The sequence below is a fragment of the Sprattus sprattus genome (assembly GCF_963457725.1).
Source record: "Sprattus sprattus genome assembly, chromosome: 21".
Classification (NCBI taxonomy): Eukaryota; Metazoa; Chordata; class Actinopteri; order Clupeiformes; family Clupeidae; genus Sprattus; species Sprattus sprattus.
Genome location: NC_137919.1, coordinates 990,851 through 995,114, shown reverse-complemented (window position 1 = coordinate 995,114; position 4,264 = coordinate 990,851). Strand labels below are relative to the sequence as shown.

The 4,264-nt window shown below is 45.4% G+C and overlaps 1 protein-coding gene across 1 annotated transcript in view; it reads left to right on the top strand.

The window, feature by feature from the left end:
- The first annotated feature begins 3,560 nt into the window (after window positions 1–3,560).
- The window catches only part of LOC308382311 (uncharacterized protein), a 7,757-nt gene continuing 7,053 nt past the window's right edge, over window positions 3,561–4,264 (top strand). The window contains exon 1 of the mRNA XM_080860028.1: window positions 3,561–3,732. The gene's annotated coding sequence lies outside the window, so the exon portion shown is untranslated. The remainder of the gene's footprint in view (window positions 3,733–4,264) is intronic.

The window sequence follows — 4,264 nt, the reverse complement described above, 5'->3', positions numbered from 1 at the left end:
AATGTTTCTCATTTATCTGTGTGCCTTCCTTAAGTTAGCTGTTCTCCGCACACAGCTGCCGTGCCCTACAGCTGAAGTGTGCCAGTGTGCTTCAGAGCCGTGCCCTCCAGCTGTAGTGTGGCAGTGTGCTTCAGAGCCGTGCCCTCCAGCTGTACTGTGGCAGTGTGCTTCAGAGCCGTGCCCTACAGCTGTAGTGTGCCAGTGTGCTAAAGAGCCGTGCCCTCCAGCTGTAGTGTGCCAGTGTGGTCTAGAGCCGTGCCCTCCAGCTGTAGTGCGCCAGTGTGCTTCAGAGCTGTGCCCTCCAGCTGTAGTGTGCCAGTGTGCTTCAGAGCCGTGCCCTCCAGCTGTAGTGTTGTAGTGTGGCAGTGTGCTTCAGAGCTGTGCCCTCCAGCTGTAGTGTGCCAGTGTGCTTCAGAGCCGTGCCCTCCAGCTGTACTGTGGCAGTGTGCTTCAGAGCCGTGCCCTCCAGCTGTAGTGTGCCAGTGTGCTTCAGAGCCGTGCCCTACAGTTGCAGCTTGCCAGTGTTCCTTGGGCTATGTTCTCCGCACGCAGCGGTAGTGTGCCAGTGAGTGTGCTCCAGAGTCTGAGCCTTGCATCACTCCTCACAGTCTTTGAGAGTCTGTGAGCGGTCATCTGTCCATGAGTATTTTCTGTGTGTGTGTGGTATGAGTGTGTGTGTTTGTGTTTGTATGTGTGTGTGTGTGTGTGTGTGTGTGTGTGTGTGTGTGTGTGTGTGTGTGTGTGTGTGTGTGTGTGTGTGTTTATGTGTGTGAGTGTGTCTTTTCAGTGTTTATTTGAGTTGCACCCTTTTCCTTAATTTCCTTATCGCACCCAGCATCTCCTGTTTACACTGCTGCTTGTATATACACAGTTACACTATCTCTCACACACACACACACACACACACACACACACACACACACACACACACACACACACACACACACACACACACTACACAGTAACACTATCTTAACTTAATGATCTCCACCCCTCCATCAACAAATGACACTGACCTCTTTCTCAGTGAAGGATGGATGTCCTCTCTCTTCCTCTTTGATGAGGGTTTGTTGAAAAACATACAGTAAAAGTATATACACAGTTACACTATCTCACACACACACACACACACACACATACAGTAAAAGTTTTTCTTTTCCCCCTGCAACCGCACACTGAACTGATCAGAATATCTGTGCAGAATTTAAAATAAATGAGAAGCTTCATAAATTAAATACAGTTAACTCTGACATTCTTTCAAAAGTTGAAAAAGTTCTGCAGTGACTAATGTAATGAGGTCAGAGTAAATCTCATGTATCCTAATATTTCAGTATAATAATAATAATAATATACAACTGTATAATAATAATTCCAATGTGTTTAATGCAATTTAACGAGGCAATTTGTGCATTATGATAACATGTACTTGTTGATTACTTTACATTTCCATAAGAATTACATTTTTTGAGTGTAATAGAAACCCGTCGTTATGTCAGCCATTGATTTGGCCTTCTCACAATGTATTTCCAATGCTTATTTGTACAGGGGGTGAACACTGGGATGGGACAAAGTGTACATCATACAAGCACATCTTAAACATGTGCTTCCTTGTGTGCGCCCAACTACAGCTTTAAGGCCCTCACTGGTGGAGAGGAACCTAAACACACAGCCTCTATGTGTGTGTGTGTGTGTGTGTGTGTGTGTGTGTGTGTGTGTGTGTGTGTGTGTGTGTGTGTGTGTGTGTGTGTGTGTGTGTGTGTGTGTGTGTGCGCCCAACTACAGCTTTAAGGCCCTCACTGGTGGAGAGGAACCTAAACACACAGCCTCTATGTGTGTGTGTGTGTGTGTGTGTGTGTGTGTGTGTGTGTGTGTGTGTGTGTGTGTGCGCCCAACTACAGCTTTAAGGCCCTCACTGGTGGAGAGGAACCTAAACACACAGCCTCTATGTGTGTGTGTGTGTGTGTGTGTGTGTGTGTGTGTGTGTGTGTGTGTGTGTGTGTGCGCCCAACTACAGCTTTAAGGCCTTCACTGGTGGAGAGGAACCTAAACACACAGCCTCGTGGGAAAGGAAATTACCCATGGCTTCTGCTCGTTTGTGGAACTGGCCGTCTGGGTTGCCTGTCTCCTATAAATCATGTCCTCTATATGTGTGTGTGTATGTGTGTGTTTCTGTGTGTGTGTATGTGTGTGTGTATGTGTGTGTGTGAGTGAGTGTGTGTGTGTGTGTATGTGTGTGTGTGTGTGTGTGTGTGTGTGTGTGTGTATGTGTGTGTGTGTGTGTGTGTGTGTGTATGTGTGTGTGTGTGTGTGTATGTGTGTGTGTGTGTGTGTGTGTGTGTGCGTGTGTGTGGCGAAGGGGACCAGTATTTCCCAGTTTCGTTTTGTTTGTAAACTCCTGGGATCTGGTAGATATCACTCATTTTAATCTGGGCAATAATTATGGGTAATCATGCTTAATTAGCGGACTCTCCAAAGGGATCTGAACGTCTGTGTGTGTGTGTGTATTTGTGTGTGTGTGTGTGTGTGTGTGTGTGTGTGTGCTTAATTAGCGGACTCTCCAAAGGGATCAAAACTTCTCTTTGAGCCAAAGGTCGCCAACAGTTGGGTGGGTGTTGGTTGGGGTGGGGGAGGGGAGGGGAGGGGTGGGGCGGGGGAAGATAAGGATCATGTCACAACGTAACTGAAGACAGGCTGGTGGGGCAGGGATCATGTCTGCACCATGATGGTACTGTTCCACTATTAAGACACACACACACACACACACACACACACACACACACAGGCTGGTGGGGCAGGGATCATGTCTGCACCATGATGGTACTGTTCCACTATTAAGACAGGGGGGGGAGAGGTGCATTATATTTGATATATGGGGTATATCATTCTTGTGCCTCCATAACAATATAGGCTAATGTAGGCTACAAATGATAATACATATAACCAGTACAGCTTGAGTAACTAAACCAATGGGGAATGTGGTCATTGACTTGTCATTTTAAAATCGAAATGTTATCTAGCCTGTTGTTTATTCATAATATAGGCTAGTTGAAATAATTATTTCATAACAGCATAACACTGCCAGGTGTATACATTTTTTGTTATTTTGAACAGCACTTTTCAGCATTGGCAAACATTGCTTTACAGAAACCTAATAAAACTCAGACAGAGAAGTTGGAGCATACAGGTTAACGATATAAAATATACCAATGTCAGGTCCTCATTCAAATGTTTAGCCTACAGAAAGTAAAAAAAAATGTACGGGCAGTTAGCTCACTCTTACATTCTCAATTGGAGAATTTCGACAGATTTATACACAGTTACGTAGATTATGCCTGAAACGTACACGCCACAAGGACAGTTTTCTACAGGAAATATTGTTGAAGCAAGTTTTGAACGCAGAAGGCTTTCTTTCCGTCTCGTCCACTTATCAGGTCATGGATTGGTGGATTGAAAACGCCTGTCTTCTGTCTCCTCCCTGCAGATTTGCGCGCCCCCGTCCCATGTTTTGGAATTTTATTTATGGCAGGCGCGCTCTCGACACCCCTGCGCTGTTACTCGCCCAGGACTGACTGGCACCGTGGGATTACAATGACAAGCAGTCTGGGACCGATCCAGGCTCCCGCTGTGATGCAAAGTACGGATCCGTCGTGATTGAATCCCAATTCACTGAATATTAATTCATGGACTGTTTTAGTGTGAACATGCTGGGAAGAATAGCTTGTGCAGTATAAGGTAAGTGTTTACAACCGACTAAAAGTGACAGGCTATTTACGGTAGCGAACAAGCGCGTGTTGTCACATAGCCTGAAGCCAAACGATGATAGTTTTGAAGTGTGTTGTGGTCGGTTTCATTTCTGGATGATTTAGCTGTAATAATACACAGATGACGTTGTACGATGTTGACATGTAGTGTAGTGTATAGTGACAACAACTACAGTTAAGCGTTTTAGAAAGAAAAAAAAAAACCGTCGGATCTGTCCAGAGTTATCACGCAATGACAAGCTGCGCGCAAGCATTACGTAATGAAAGCGCACACCACAGCTGTTTCAGTAGGCTGGCGCGGGGGATAGAAAGGGCACAGTTGGAAGGATGATATCTAACGTGTTCGAATACAGGCAATAATGTGTGGGTTTAGCGACGTGATTACAGGCAATAATGTATGGGTTTAGCGACGTGATTACATCGCATATGGTTAGAGTGCTTAAGGCAAAAATGCTCCTGTATGTTGAGATAAAAGTAGGCCCCCAAACTATGGGAGATGGTAT